Genomic DNA, 17,740 nt, shown 5'->3' with positions numbered 1-17,740 from the left:
GTGATCAATCGCCAGTCGTGAATACTGACACCACAAGCGGAAAAAAAACAACTTAGTGAGTGAGTGAGTATGGTTTTACGCCGCTTTGCGCAATATTCCAGCAATATCACGGCGGGGTACACCAGAAATGGGATTTACGCATTGTATACATGTCGGGAATCGAACCCAGGTCTTCGGCATGACGAGCGGACGCTTTTACCACTAGGCTACCTGACTGCCCCTGAAAATATACATAAAAAAACCGTAAGTCGCAAACATATCCAGAAAGTCATCGGCATCTTCACGAGGCAAGGGAGTTAACTGACTTTAAAAGTCAAGTTTCCATTGAACCTTTAAAGTCAGTTAATTCCCTTGCCTCGGGAAGATGGCCATCGGAGTCCTATGTGATCAGTGGTCTCCGATTTACAGATGTTTTAATCCCTGCTTTGAGAGTGTGATAAATAACATTTGATGAGTCGGATGCAAAGGTCTTATTGGATGTAGTGGTTTTATGGAAATGAGCTTGGCAGTATGCGAATAATTCATGAACAAGTACTTAATCCAAAGGCGTTACGATTCACTGGTTTAACTTATATGAAACTTACAGCCCATTAAACAAGGGAATCAGAAATCATTCAACGATACCAGTATAGCTCGGGGCATGTTAGGTAAAGTTGTTGTGTCATGTTGTGTCAAGTTGTGTCATGTGTCACTCACTCACTCACTCGGGGCGGTGGCTTCGCAGTGATATTGAAAGAATATTGTCCTCAGCGTCTATGAGGACAGTGAGATAAGGTCCTGTGTTTTGGTTTGGTTTGTTGTTTTACGCCGCTCTCAGCAAAATTCCAGCTATATGACGGCGGTCTGTAAATAATCGAGTCTGGACCCGACGATCAAGTGATTGACATCATTAGCATCGATCCACGTAATTGCGACCGATGACATGCATCAACCAAGTCAGCGAGCCTGACCACCTGATCCCGTTAGTCGCCTCTTACGACAAGCATAGTCGTCTTTTACGGCAAGCATTGGTTGCTGAAGACCTATTCTACCCCGGATCATCACGGGTCCTGTGTGGCCCTTTTAAGAGGTTGGTTGGTTATATTGAAGTTGTGTGATAGTTAAAATGAAATTTTCGACGTTACACTGCAATGAATCATGCTAAACATGCTAAATTATACAACTACTTGAAGTTGCTTCATCATACATGATGCTGTAAGATTCAGCCGGTGTAGGAGCCACAGCGCAAGTCAGCATGGAGATGAGTAAGCCATGGCATCCTTCAGCAGATCTCAACTAAAGATGGCAATTATGAAATCCTCCTACGCATCGAACTCCACACGTAGCGTTCGGATAAAACCTGATAAAACTATTATTTGATATAGTATACATATATACTGTATTCCCCACGACAACACATAACCTTTCTGTGGAGGAAATGCCGCCTTGATGAGGAGGCGTTAATGAGGCACCGAGTTGTGTTTTGCTCTGACATTTCTCAAGGACAGGCGCTGATGAACCGTCGCTTACGGCTGAAGGTCCCGTCTACAGGCTCACTAGAAGAAGTTGCTGGGGAACTACTAGCTCAGGGGTGGCAGACGACAGGGAAGCAGGTGAGAGTTTGAATCTGTCTTAGACGTGTAAGATAAGGATGTTACCTTATAGTGTAAGGAACTACGTTTGTCATATGGGTGTCGATGAAGGTACGATTTTGTTTTTGTTTTGAAGAAACCGCATCAGACTTTTAAACCAAATAAACAATGAATGTTCGCTTGGTGCCGTAGCCAGCCGGTGTGTGTGTGTGTGTGTGTGTGTGTGTGTGTGTGTGTGTGTTATAGAACAGTTTTATTTGAATCATGAAAATACAAGTTGGGGACAAGTGATATTTGTACAAATATTTGCCCCCCCCTGTCAAAAAAGGTTTACTACAGCCTACAGTGGGCTAAGATGTGTATACTGTTCTGTCTCTATTATAGGTGTTGAGCGGGAGTAATGTGGTATGAGTGTTCTCTTGTTAAACCCCTGATTATCTTGAGAGCTCGCACGTCATGCCTCAGTCGCCAGATAGGTCGATCATATAGGTATTTTATAGACATCTCATTGACATTCTGTAACAAATCAACCATAACACTGCCTTCAGAAAGTGCCGACTGTGTGACTTATGGACACCCTAGGCCATATTCCCTCAATCACGTTTGTAGGTATTATTGCTGTGCCTAAGATCTACTTGTAGCAGCAGTCGTTATCATTCTTGGAGGTGTATATTGTAGTACGCTACGTTGTAAAATTTAAACGTTGCTTTTGTTGTTGTTACTGTAATGTTTACTTTAGTTATTATTTAGTTGTCGTTGTTGTAGTAGTTACTTTAGTTATTGTTTAGTTGACGTTGCTGTAGTAGTCACTTTAGCTATAATTCAGTTGTTGTTGTTGTACTTGTTACTTTAGTTGTCGTTGTAGTTGTTACTTTAGTTTTTATTTATTTGTCGTTTTAGTTGTTACTTAAGTTATTATTTAGTTGTCGTTGTAGTTGTTACCTTAGTTATTATTTAGTTGTCGGTGTAGTTGTTACTTTAGTTATTATTTAGTTGTCGTTGTTGTAGTTGTTACTTTAGTGGTCGTTGTTGTAGTAGTTACTTTAGTTATTATTTAGTTGTCGTTGTAGTTGTTACTTTAGTTGTCGTTGTAGTCGTTACTTTAGTTAGTATTTAGTTGTCGATGTAGTTGTTACTTTAGCTATTTAGTTGTCGTTGCTGCATTCGTTACTTTAGTTATTATTTAGTTGTCATTGTTGTAATTGTTACTTAAATATTTGAAGACATTTTACACGAACATATAGCTACTCTTCGGAAGTTCAGTATAATTCATTCAGCAAAGCTGTTTTCCCATGTTTTCAAATGTAATAACATTGTTCGATCGAAACTTGTAATCAACATAACTCCCTTACACGTCTACCACAGCTGCTAAGCGTGAGTACGAGTGCACTCAAACGATGTTTACATTAACTAAATGCAAATCATTAGTGCTTGACGGTCATCAACACCAACTTTCTCAGCAGCCTGTAGCATTAATGCAACAAAAAAATAGTTATCATCATACTAATCATCATGATAATAATGTGTATATATAAAGCGCCGGTCTCCATGCACGTCTATGCTAAAACGCTATAGTCAGCACATGTAATACTCGCACAACAGATGAGTTTATTGCTGAGGTTTTGACCTATAAAGTGGAATTGACAAGAGGTGGTGATATTCTGATCGCAGGGACATCTGGGGCTTGTAATACAACCGCCATAAAGATTTTTAAGAATTCACCCCCTGAAACTATTTCAGAGTGTCGATGTACTGACAACGGTGCCCCCACACCTGCTTGGGGCGGGGGGGGGGGGGGGGGGGGGGGAGGGGGGTACATGAGGGATATCAATGTGAACAGATAAGATAGTGTCGCGAACCAGCCTTATCACAACACGCACACAAGACTGATAAACGTCAGGTAGATATGCTCCCCACATTACATGTCTAGCATTATGATAACATGTTAAATTATTCGCGATCAGAAGCTACAAATTCGCGCCAAGATACAATTTGATTGCTGATCTTGTCAAGATAAAGCAAAGCGGTAATATGCACTTGGTAAAACCCTTTCTGTCGAATTATCGAACTTACAATAATTAGCGGCAACTATATGCCAGTTCAAATTACTTGAAGTAACAAGATATGCAATATCAATTTATAGGCGACTACATGTATATTCTGTGATGACCTGAGCCCTCCCACAATCGTGTATAACTCTTGCATCATTCTTGGTCGGGCACACCGCAAAATCCCTGGCGCAGCGAATTTTGAGATATTTCATGATAAACTAACATGCGTCGAACCAAGAAGCAGATGGCGGTGTTGATGCACCAGAGGCACGCTGAATATGCACTGAGAGTTGTTGCCCTGAAGGGATCCGTGTTGACAGTAAACTAGACTTTGGTGTCATTTACAGCGTTCTCAGGAAATAATTTCACGAGCAAATGTGTTGGAATACCATTCGAAATTAAATCGGTCATCATATGATGTTGATATGTCACCACGTTACAGTTTATATCTCAGGGTTACAGTTTGACCTGCCATGACGTGTAATATGTCCATGCAGTAACGTTAATGGTATGGAGGGGCTGTGAGTGAGTTTGGTTTAGCGCCGTTTTTAATAATATTCCAGTTATATCACGGCGTGTCAGCTTAATGGGGGAGGAAAGCTCGAAGTGATGCAGGTCTTAGACGTTTACCACTTCGGTGAAACCCACAAGCACGAACATGGTGCTGACAAACTTAGAGACATAATCGGGGCGAATCGGGATTCGAACCCACAATCATAGGTTTCTGGCGTGCCCAAGGGACGCAACTCTGCACAGCTCATTGTGGGAGGAAAGCCCGAGGTGATGTAGGTCCTAGACGTTTATCACTTTTTGGTGAAACCCACGAGCACAAATATGGTGCTGACAAACCTAGAAACATAATCGATTCGAACCCAAAATCATAGGTCTCTGGCGTAGCCAAGGGACGCAACACTGTTCAACGAATTACGGTGCCTAAGACGACTGGGCCAACAGAGCGCCCTAGAGGAAGGAGAGTGAGTGAGTATGGCTTTTACGCCGCTTTTATCAATATTCCTGCAATATCACGGCAGGGAACACCAGAACCCGAGTCTCAGGCATGACGAGCGAACACTTTATCCAATAGGCTACCCCACGGCTCCGAACAAACGAGAGGAGCTCCAATGGCGACGTGCTAAAGTAATGTTAAAGAATTCATGTCATGTTTTGAAGAGCATTGAGAAACAGCATTGATATTAATCCCAAAATCAGCATTGTTCTGAACACAGCGTAATCTGACTATAATGAATTTGGAAATAGCAAAATATAACGCCCAATTTCATCTTCGATTTGCAGTTTGTAAGCAACATTATTTTTAAACGAATACCGAATTTCGGAAAAAGTGAAATTATTACCACAGTTCTTTGAGAATTGTCAAAATTAATTATCTTTACACAACAATTTCATATATTTTGGCAACAGATCAAATGGTCCTTATATCACAATGATATTGCTTTTGAATACTGTATTAAATGAAACAATGAAAACGTGGGCTCTGGGTCATAATGCGGAAATATAAACTCTAATTAACTGTGCTTTCTGTAGGCGCAGTAGGAATATGAAATATGAATCAGCGCGCGTTTATTACGTTGAAGACCCCACTTGAAATCCGAGATATTGAGGAGGCGGGAGAAGGCCACACGCGGCTGTTTCAACTGGCAATTACTGCCAAGTGGTGTACATTGCACGCACGTCTACATTTCAATCTCTGATTTAACAATTGAACTTTTCTTTATTAGCAAACAGGTGTTTAGATCAAACACCGCAGGTCGGTTTTGCAATAAACTTGCTTTGTTTACTCTATCGCTACGACGGTGCAGGTTGCCCACCGAACACTCTTGCCCGCTCATCACGTGACAGTGACACGTTTTTCCAACGGTCGCGAGCAATGCTGCTCCAACTCTAGCACCACCCAGATGGTCGTTTAGCCCAATTAGGAAGTGCAATTTCAGCACATTATATTGTTATGTAAGTTACATACGTATGGAAAAGTAACCATGACATTCATTTCGGAGAAGACAAATTGAGGATATGTATGTCAAATACTTTTTGTTGACACAGCTGTATTATGCTGTTAAAGTTCATGTCTCTCATTTTCAAAAAGTAATAAGAAAAGAATAGAAAGAATGCAACTTTGATGCATTTTTTCAATCTTTTATCCACAAGTTATTACAGGGAAAATGTATAGCTTATTACTTGCTGTTGAATACCAGACTTGTACACATTTTTACGCAGGCAAAATGTAGGAAGATGGATAAACAGTGTTATTTAATTTAATATATTAAGAGATACGTGTTTATACATTTTATGCATACTCGCACGAGAAGCCCTGCTAGAACCGTGTTACACCAGGAAACACAAGCCTCACTGGATACAAGTATTGTAAAATTAAGGTATACTCCATCTTCCCGAGGCAAGGGATTTAACTTGCCAGTTTACACCCTTGCCGAACTAGGTTCGAATTATGGAGTTATATTTTGGCTGGACTAACGAGTCTATGCATAGTCCAATCAAAATTGCGTAACGATATCGACATCCTGTTAGTAAACTGCCGTGTAGATTTCGGTCGATTGCAGAATTTGCAAAGCATGTGCACCGCCAACTTGGTAACCACAGACTTCATGTTCTTTCTTTTAGGGGCTCACGTGATTAACAGTAATTTATTGTATATATTATAATACTGACATGATAGTATACTAAAATAGCAATATTGCATAATAATATACTGGAATTTTATGTTCTAAACGTCGTCCAATATATGACGTCATCAAGTTGCGAGCGCATGTTCGAATCTCGAGAAATGATGTCATGATAGAACAATGTTTTATCGTGAAATAAACCGATTGTTCTTTTGATCTTTGCGATTTATCGCGTATCTATCTTATATTACTTATTACATACACTTTAATTCCTTTCTACTAACGTATATAACCTGTCTTATACAATGTGACATTAATCACATGTCCTGACTGTGATTTCCAGTATTGTAGAAAATTTACCCATGTCAACATTGAACCCTTTGTGTATTCTCCATCAAGTAAGTACACAGTTCAATGAGTTGATGAAGGTGGTAGACCGTTGAAAGCGTTCCCACCCTCCCTTCCTTCAAAGCTTAACAGGGCTGGCGTGTTTCTTTATCTAGGTCAAGTGTTTTCCGAATTATGTCAAGCATGTTTATTTTGTAATGGCTATTAAACATATTATATATCGGAAAATCGGTCCATAGTCAGAGAAATAAACACACAGGTTGAACACTGTGTAAATAGCATTATATGTAGGAGGACGTGAGCAGAGATCTTTGGAAGCTGTGTTTTTTGTGTAAAGGATTATGGAAGAGACACAGTTAACACCGAGATGTCATTGTACGGGAGCGCGGTGACAGGCTGTATGCGCTGAATGGAGAAACGCGTTGGTTTAGGAGGAAACGGAGAAGCCTTAATAGACAATAGAGTCAATTGAGGATGATCAATTATTTATTTGTTTTTAATTTATTATGAAGTTCTAATCATGGCTCTTCATACAATACAACTTAAAGGTCAAGGTTATGAGATGCGATATGTCAAGTGAGCTACCACTGATATGTAAAACAAACTATGTTAATGATGCTTTACATTCGGCAGGTATAACCTATCTTGGTGAACCAGTACATTAGGGAGACTGGCGGTCGCGGCGCTGTAGAGCCACCGATGTATCTGGACCCATACATCTGCCAGTATAACGATAACATCTGTCAATATGAGGATAACATCTGCTAGTATAAGGATAACATCTGTCAATATGAGGATAACATCTGCTAGTATAAGGATAACATCAGTCAATATGAGGATAACATCTGCTAGTATAACGATAACATCTGTCAATACAAGGATACCATGTCAATATAAGGGTATCATCAGTCAATATAAGGATAACATCTCCCAATATAACGATAACACATTTTAGTATAGGGATAACATCTGTCAATATAAGGATAACATCTGTCAATATAAGGATAACATCTGCTAGTATAAAGATAACATCTGTCAATGTAAGGAAAACATCTGTCAATAAAACGATTACATCTGCTAGTATAAGGATAACATCTGTCAAAATAAGGACAGTATCTGTCAATATAAGGATAACATCCGTCTATATAAGGATAACATATCCCAATATAAGGATAAGATCTGTCAAATTAGGTTAACACCTGTCAATATAAGGATAACATCTGCTAGTATAAGGATAACATCTGTCAATATAAGGATAGCACCTGCCAGTATAAGGATAACATCTGTCAATATAAGGAAAACTTCTGTCAATATAACGATTACATCTGCTAGTATAAGGATAATATCTGTCAAAATAAGGATAGCATCTGTCAATATAAGGATAACATCCGTCAATATAATGATAACATATCCCAATATAAGGATAAGATCTGTCACATTATGTTAACATCTCTCAATATAAGGATACCATTTGCCAGTATAAGGATAACATCTGTCAATATAAGGATAGCATCTGTCGGTAAAAGGATGACATCTGTCAGTATAAGGATAACATCTGCCAGTATAAGGATAACATCTCTCAATATAAGGATAACATCTGTCAATATGAGGATAACATCTGCTTGTATAAGGATAACATCAGTCAATATGAGGATAACATCCGCCAGTATAACGATAACATCTGTCAATACAAGGATACCATGTCAATATAAGGGTATCATCAGTCAATATAAGGATAACATCTCCCAATATAACGATAACACATTTTAGTATAGGGATAACATCTGTCAATATAAGGATAACATCTGTCAATAAAACGATTACATCTGCTAGTATAAGGATAACATCTGTCAAAATAAGGATAGTATCTGTCAATATAAGGATAACATCCGTCAATATAAGGATAACATATCCCAATATAAGGATAAGATCTGTCAAATTAGGTTAACACCTGTCAATATAAGGATAACATCTGCCAGTATAAGGATAACATCTGTCAATATAAGGATAACACCTGCCAGTATAAGGATAACATCTGTCAATATAAGGATAACATCTGTCAATATAAGGATAACATCTGCTAGTATAAAGATAACATCTGTCAATATAAGGAAAACATCTGTTAATATAACGATTACATCTGCTAGTATAAGGATAATATCTGTCAAAATAAGGATAGCATCTGTCAATATAAGGATAACATCCGTCAATATAAGGATAACATATCCCAATATAAGGATAAGATCTGTCACATTATGTTAACATCTGTCAATATAAGGATACGATCTGCCAGTATAAGGATAACATCTGTCAATATAAGGACAGCACCTGCCAGTATAAGGATAACATCTGTCAATATAAGGATAACATCTGTCAGTAAAAGGATGACATCTGCCAGTATAAGGATAACATCTGCCAGTATAAGGATAACATCTCTCAATATAAGGATAACATCTGTCAATATAAGCATAACATCTGCTAGTATAAGGATAACATCTGTCAATATAAGGATAACACCTGCCAGTATAAGGATAACATCTCTCAATATAAGGATAACATCTGTCAATATAAGGATAACATCTGCTAGTATAAAGATAACATCTGTCAATATAAGGAAAACATCTGTCAATATAACGATTACATCTGCTAGTATAAGGATAATATCTGTCAAAATAAGGATAGCATCTGTCAATATAAGGATAACATCCGTCAATATAAGGATAACATATCCCAATATAAGGATAAGATCTGTCACATTAGGTTAACATCTGTCAATATAAGGATACCATCTGCCAGTTTAAGGATAACATCTGTCAATATAAGGATAGCACCTGCCAGTATAAGGATAACATCTGTCAATATAAGGATAACATCTGTCAGTAAAAGGATGACATCTGCCAGTATAAGGATAACATCTGCCAGTCTAAGGATAACATCTGCCAGTATAAGGATTATATCTGTCAATGTAAGGATAACATCTGTCAGTATAAGGATGACATCTGCCAGTATAAGGATAACATCTGCCAGTATAAGGATAACATCTGCTTGTATAAGGATAACATCTGTCAATATAAGGATAGCATACGTCAATATAAGGATAACATCTGTCAGTATAAGGATAACAACTGCTAGTATAAGGATAATATCTGTCAATATAAGGATAACATCTGCTTGTATAAGGATAACATCTGTCAAAATAAGGATAGCATCCGTCAATATAAGGATAACATATCCGAATATAAGGATAATATCTGTCAAATTAGGTTAACACCTGTCAATATAAGGATAACATCTGCTTGTATAAGGATAACATCTGTCAATATAAGGATAGTACCTGCCAGTATAAGGATAACATCTGTCAATATAAGGATAACATCTGTCAATATAAGGATAACATCCGTCAATATAACGATAACATCTGCTTGTATAAGGATAACATCTGCTAGTATAAGGATAACATCTGTCTATAAGGATAACATCTGCTTGTATAAGGATAACATCTGTCAATATAAGGATAACATATGTCAGTATAAAGATAGAGAACCATAAATAAGGGGCTTACGACAAGATCGTCAGAGAGGGGGGATGGGGTTGTTGATTTTTTATATTTTTTTAATTATAAAAATAGTTTCTTCCAGAAGAATTATTTTGAGGCATTCTGGGTTTCCTGGAGAATAATGTTCTGTGAAAAACCTTGTCCAACTCCCCCTTTTACAGAAATGTTTGATGTTTTGAAGCAATCACCAAAAACATCCATCTCCAGAACCCATCCAGTACTGAAAATGGCGGTGGTCTTAATAGTACCGAGTGACTGACATTGACCATACTGAACTTGAATGGAACGTGTATCTAGCCGGCGGAATACTGCCGATAGAGGTGTTTTATTCACACACCGCCTTTACTCCACAAACGATAAATTTATGAAAGAGGAAAGCATTTATTAATATCTGCTTAGAAGATAATCTGTTCATAATAATACCTGTGTCTGTAATTCCGTGATAGCATTTTACCTGACTACATGTTTGTGAGAAGGTCTGTGTTTGTATATAGAACTCCTAGACAAAGCAGGTTAGCCATTCGGCCCTAATAGGCAAACTGTGTGGGGTGGTCAGCCGAACACCTGGCATTATCGCTATTTTATAGTGTTTCATAAACACATGCTGAAGTATGGTGGCCCATAAGGGACATGGAGTCTGTTTTTCAATATTTTGATGTTTCACTTACTTTTATCGTAACCTTTTGCAAATAAACACAATTTGGCATACAAATATGTGATAAATCATGTATAAAAACAACCGAAAACATGGAAAATGTACTTTCAAGTAGCTATTGAGTCGCTGAAATATGAAGCGAAAATGTCAAAAACCAAAACGAAAATGTCAAAACCCAAAACGAAAATGTCAAAAACAAAAGCGAAAATGTCAAAAACTAAAATGAAACCACAGAAAACTATTTCCACCGCGGTGTAAATAGTTTTCATCGCGGTGGAAATATTATCACCGCGGTGGAAATAGTTTTCTGTATTTTCATTTTACTTTTTGACATTTTCGCTTTTGTTTTTGACATTTTCATTTTAGTTTTTGACATTTTCGCTTTTGTTTTTGTCATTTTCGTTTCACTTTTCAGCGATTCAATATCTTCTTTACACATGATTTATCACATATTTGTAGGACAAATCGTGTTAATTTGCAAAAGGTAACGACAAAAGTAAGTGAAATATCAAAATATGGAAAAACAGACTCCATGTCCCTTTTGTGCCACCGTACTGAAGACATGGTCGGAATCGTACAATGGGCCCTGCCTTGGCGGAAATTTCTTATGATTATGGAAAAGCTTTGTCGCTTTTATGTGTATAGAAGTGACACTGTGGTGGTCACTGACTAGGTACAAGCTTGGTCTATAGCCGCGCCTTCGTGTCAGCTTCATCGTGTAAGATACATGGAGATATTCATAACACAAACAGGTTCTCGCTTTGTTTGAACAAAACGACCTTGGGGGTAACGTGGACATAGCAAAACAGTAAAAATGTGCTGAGAAATGGTTTATAATTACTGATTGGGCGTTGTTGGATGTCATTATCGACCATTGTAAATAGGATTCGTATTGATGGCATCTGAAAGAAGGTGGCAATTGATTGCATCCACATATCTGGTGATGTTTGTGAACCTATTGTGAACATACGAGGGGCGTTCAATAAGTTTTGCAACTTCAATATAGCCACCAGTGACTATTTCCTGTTCCGGCAAATGAAATCTGCCCTACGTGGAAGACGCTTCCAGGAGGACGAGGACATAAAGGCTGCCACAGAGGCGTGGTTAGAGGGCCAATCTGCGGATTTCTATAAAAGTGGTATTAAAAGCTTGAAGGACAAATAGAATACGTGTATTGAGATGAATGGAGATTATATTGAAAAATAAAGTGCAAAAGATATTCTGCGAATTGTGCTTATATTGAAGTTGCAAAACTTATTGAACGCCCCTCGTACATGGATACACAATGCCTTTTAGAAAGTGGTAACATGTAATAAATGATATATTTGGGATAACACGACTCCAATTGTTAGTACAAATTCTAGTTCTATTTGGGTTGAATCCCATCCGGGATTCGAACCCACTCTCTCAGAGTGAGGCGCCTGATCGCCATCACAAGTTAGGGACCTAACCCAGTTAACCACCGATGCTTCCACAAAATGGACATGCGACAACTGGTTGTCTAGGGCACGTACTTTGTGTACCCCTCTGATAAGTGTAAATTGGTACGGATCCCATGGCCGAAAGCTATGAAAACTTAATGCCTTTTAGAAAGTAGTCAAATGTAACAAATGTTATGTTTGGGATAACACAAATATTATCCCAAAGCGTTATCCCAAATACAACATTTGTAACATTCAAACACTTTACTTAATACGCGTAAATTTGGTAAGTCACATGTAGGTAATGCTATCCTTGTATTGTGTTGTTTAATTGTTTGTTTGTTTAACGCCCCATTCAGCAATATTCCAGCTGTATGACGGCGGTCTGTAAATAATCGAGGCTGGACCAGACATTCCAGTTATTGACATCATGAGCATCGTTCTACGTTATTGGGATACGATGACATGCATAAACCAAGTCAGCAAGCCTGGCCATCTGATCCCGTTAGTCGCCTCTTACGACAATCACTGGTTGCTGCAAATCTAACGGGATCTTGTAGCTTTGTTATATAAGTAAACACATGTAGGCAATATGTTCAATGTATATATCTATTACCTCACGACAACTGTCGAGCGTTAATGAGTTGGGATATGTGTCTCAATTATCTAAATATACTCTTGGGTCTTAATGTAGATGTCGGCATACATATTGATTCGGAATATATTGTTGCTGCATTGCATCGCTTATTTGAAGGGTTTGCTAAATGTTACGCTGTGTCTTTTTAGATAATGTCGGAATGTCAATGCAGTTAGAGTCACAGATTGCAGGTGTCCGATTATTGTGTTTCCCTGGATGTGGTTTGATATAGCCCTACTTGTAAATATAAAACGGCAATGACAGAGAATAACCAGTCTCGATTATCCGCCGAAACAGATTTCATTTGACGTAAAAGGAAAAATATTATGACTGGATTACTAAAAATCAGTGATGATTCCTGGTGATCGCGAAAAGGGTAAGCATGTCCTGCCTACCGGTAGCACCAGCCACTCAAACAATTTGCATAAAAAATATGTTTTTTGCCTGACACTATATTCTTGTCGTACAACGGCGGCATGTAAACAAACCAGACAATTGATGGATAACTAGTACAGGGCCTACATTATCCACCTTACGGGCTGTAGGGTAGCCTAGTGGTTAAATCGTTCGCTCGTCACGCCGAAGACCCGGGTTCGATTCCCGACATGGGTACAATGTGTGAAGCCCATTTCTGGTGTCCCCCGCCGTGATATTGCTTGAATATTACTAAAAGCGACGTAAAACCATACTCACTCACTCACTGTCCGTCTTACCGGATTGGACAGTGAGTGAGTATGGTTTTACATCGCTTCTAGAATTATTCCAGCCATTTCACGGCAGGGTACTACAGAAAATTGAGTTCACACATTGTGCCCATATGGGGAATCGAACCCAGGTCTACAGCGTGACGGACCAACGCTTACACCGCTGTGCTTCTCTACCACCACTAATTATGTATACTCTCTGTTTAGTTCAGTTTACCTATGTTAGATATATACTAGTTGTTCTCTCCAGTTACAGATCGTTTCAAATGTCACTCGTAGATAATGAAGTTGAAAGTATATATATTAGACGGAAACGTTTAAATATTTATCTTTTAAGGCTGAAATGTCAGCTTGTCACGAGTGCTGACACTCATTTCCTTATGTGTCCAATCAAGGCGTATATAACCAAAATCTTGTGGACTGACTGGGCCACTATACGAGGTGAAATGGGGTTGAACGTCGCGTTCAGGATTATTGCCCTTTCATAGTGTGTGTGTGTGTGTGTGTGTGTGTGTGTGTGTGTGTGTGTGTGTGTGTGTGTGTGTGTGTGTGTGAGAGAGAGAGAGAGAGAGAGAGAGAGAGAGAGAGAGAGAGAGAGAGAGGAGTAGGGGGCTGCTTGTACTAGTCCGGACTAAAGCTGGTTTATAATGCTAGCCCACTGAGATACCATGCCGCAGTTTAACATGAATACCCCACTCAGACACAGTATACTGACTCCGAGCCGACCACTCCTTGTTTTACCCCTTAAGCCGAGCGCCAGGTATGGTAACATCTTTTAACGTCTTTTGGTATGACGCGGCCGGGGATCGAACCACTGATCTCCGCGCAGACGGTCTATCCACTGGACCACGTCCAGTGTACGAGGGGGTATCAGAAGGTTTTTAACATAGCATATCATGATTGATATGCTTATATGTGACTTAATACTATTGACCTCTTTTTGTTCACTCATCTTTAACAATGTTGCGTTCTTAAGTGTAGTGACTTGTTCATATATACCCCATTCTTAAGCATTAACAAACTGAGTGTATCGGAGTCATCATTGCTTTTAGAATGTTGATGATGAACGCTAAATGGTTGCATGATGTTAACTGGGTGGATGGCCAATCATATGCCACAATTAATAACTTTGGGAGAAGGAACATGAGCATGGGAGAGAGAGTTTGGGAGATGACCCCGCTATGGTCAAGCCACTATCATCTTCCCGAGGCACGGGCGTTAATTGACTATAACAGTCCAGTTTCCACCCTTGCCGAACTAGGCTGGAATTCCGGAGTTACATTTTGGCTGGAATAACAAGTCTATGCATAGTCCAATAGAAATCGCGTAACGAACTAGACATCCGGTTCGTAAACAACATCGATTTCAACATGCAGATTTCGGTCGATTTGCACAACATGTGTATCGTTAACTTGGCATCGACGGACATTTTCCTATTGTTTTCATGTTTAAAATCAAGGTGCTCAAGTGATCTGATGCACTTCGCGAGGTAAGACCCGTTTTGTTGCAATATATATCTTGATTATTGATCAGATCGTCTTGAAGGTGAGCCGTCATTTTGTTTGAAGCAAATGCAAGTGATGTGAGAGGTGGAATCTGATTGGTCCACTAGGAGGGACAAAGAAGGGACATAACTCGTAATAGCCACTGGTGGCGCTACGACCGAGCCACGTTAATCCAGCCAACTTCGGCAAGGAAGGAAACTGGACTTTTATAGTCAGTTAACGCCCTTGCCTCGGGAAGATGAGCCACCACTAGCAGCACAAAAGAAATCAGTGATGCCATCCACAACCTCGCACTGAATAATTACACTGCAGGAGTTAGAGACGACGACACGCCTCTCGTATGGACCAATGGAAACAATCCTTCGTGAATATCTACATATGCCAAAGGTTTCATCCGATCGGTACCTAGAATGCTACTGGATGAAATGAAGGCTGGTCGGGTCACCACTTCTATTGCCCTGTTAACCAGATATAATCACAACCTAGAAGCTTTATATATTAGACTGTGACTGGCGATCCATCGCTATGATCCCGAGAGCAAACAAGAATCCATAGTGAAATTAAGCAACCAGATCCACTAAGAAAGCATCTTCCCGAGGCAAAGGAGTTAACTGACATAAAAGTCCAGTTTCCAAGCTTCCAAACTAGGCCGGAATTCCGGAGTTTCAGTTTGGCTGGACTAACGAGTGTATGCATAGTCTGGAAACTGGACTTTTATTGTCAGTTAACGCCCTCGGGAAGATGCTAAGAAAGTTATGGCCGCCTTCTTTAGGGGCATCGAAAGCATAATAAACATCAATTATATACCACGGTGACAACTATATAATGTAGAATATTATGCCAACTTACTGAAATGTTTGCGAGAATCTATCAAGGTGAGTGGGTGAATGAGTCTAGATTTATAGTCAAATCACCAATATTTAAGCCATATCGTGACTGAATTAATCTATTAAGGAATCTATAAAAGAGACGTGTCGCAGCAAACTTGGACGCAGTGTTCTCCCCGGTCGGGACAATGCTCCAGTTCACACCGGCGATATTACAAAGGTCTCTGTACCGGAATGTGGACACGAGCCTCTACCACATCCATCTTATTCACCCGATCTGGCCCCAAGTGACTACCACCTGTTTTCAAATTTAGAAGGCAACACCTCTTGCGTGGTCAGAGATTTAATTCGGACCAAGAATTGCTTCCTGCTGTGGAGGACTGGTCAACAGACCAGGATTTGACCTACAAAACAATCATAACTGACCTGGAGAAGAGATGGATCAAGTGTACTGGACTGCCACTTTGTTGAAAAATAATTTCACGACAATATTTCAGTTCTATTGATGCTAGACCAGAGACAGCGTTAGAAATTGGCACTAGTCCTGTAGTCCTTGCCAAATTGCCCAATAGTTAAGGTATCATACGGACAAGTAGAAATTTGCCATTATTAAGGGTTTTGCTATATGTTATCATTATAAGGACTAGTGGACTAAAATTGTTAGTTTCTAACGCTGAGAGACCATATGCCGACGGCTAGACTCAATATCTCCTCGTACATTTCTTTGAGAAGTAATTGTAATGAGAATATAGCTGTACGAGGTGACAACCGGGGTCACAATTTCATTAAGAGAAATACATACAGTAGGAATATGCATTGTGGAACAATCTCCGGAATTCCCATCAGTAATGGGTGTCACTGGGACGGACGTTTCCTGCATACAACATAGCGGAGATGAATGATGACCGTCAACGTGGCAGGGCCATGGGGGGACAATGTGGGGGATGTACAGACACGTGGCCGCCGTCACTGCACACGCTGCCTGGGTGCGTGGGTCTCTTGACTAGTGCTGATTGAATTAACATATTATATTAACAAAACATAATTCACCAGACACACGTTTGTCACTTACGGGCATATAAGCAGAATGTGACAATTATACCACAAGCAGATGTATCAAACGATGAACGTGGAAGAAAAGTTACAGGTATACTATATTATGAAGCCTTGCAGAAACTTTAGTTACAGTATGTAGCTGCCTGGTTTTGTGAATGACTGAGGGATTATTGTTCGGTGGGAGCTGCGTTCATTAACGTGATATAAATGCCAGGACAATTGTTTCTCAACCGCTTTGTTTGATTCAAACTGGTGGAAATATGTTAACCCCCTATATATGCCCCTGTGCATGCTCCTATGCCCCGTGTATGGCTTATATATGCCCCCTGTGTATGCCCCATGTCCCGTATATGGCCTATATATGCCCCCTGTGTATGCCCCCATGTCCCGTATATGGCCTATATATGCCCCCTGTGTATGCCCCATGTCTCGTGTATGGCCTGTATATGACCCCTGTGCATGCCCTACATGTCCCGTGTATGGCCTATATATGCCCACTGTGTATGCCCCCATGTCCCGTGTATGGCCTATATATGCCCCCTGTGTATGCCCCCATGTCCCGTGTATGGCCTATATATGCCCACTGTGTATGCCCCCATGTCCCGTGTATGGCCTATATATGCCCCCTGTGTATGCCCCCATGTCCGGTGTATGGCCTATATATGCCCCCTGTGTATGCCCCATGTCCCGTGTATGGCCTATATATGCCCCCTGTGCATGCCCCCATGTCCTGTGTGTGGCCTATATATGACCCCTGTGTATGCCCCATGTCT

The 17,740-nt window shown here is 39.8% G+C and overlaps 1 protein-coding gene across 1 annotated transcript in view; it reads left to right on the top strand.

The window, feature by feature from the left end:
- The first annotated feature begins 1,494 nt into the window (after window positions 1-1,494).
- Window positions 1,495-17,740, top strand: part of LOC124132318 (papilin-like) — a 169,031-nt gene continuing 152,785 nt past the window's right edge. The window contains exon 1 of the mRNA XM_048403193.1: window positions 1,495-1,592. The gene's annotated coding sequence lies outside the window, so the exon portion shown is untranslated. The remainder of the gene's footprint in view (window positions 1,593-17,740) is intronic.

This window comes from Haliotis rufescens, unplaced genomic scaffold (assembly GCF_023055435.1).
Source record: "Haliotis rufescens isolate VD_foot unplaced genomic scaffold, xgHalRufe1.0.p SCAF_3, whole genome shotgun sequence".
NCBI lineage: Eukaryota > Metazoa > Mollusca > Gastropoda > Lepetellida > Haliotidae > Haliotis > Haliotis rufescens.
Note: the sequence above shows the minus strand (reverse complement) of the source record. Positions and strands in the feature narration are given on the sequence as shown.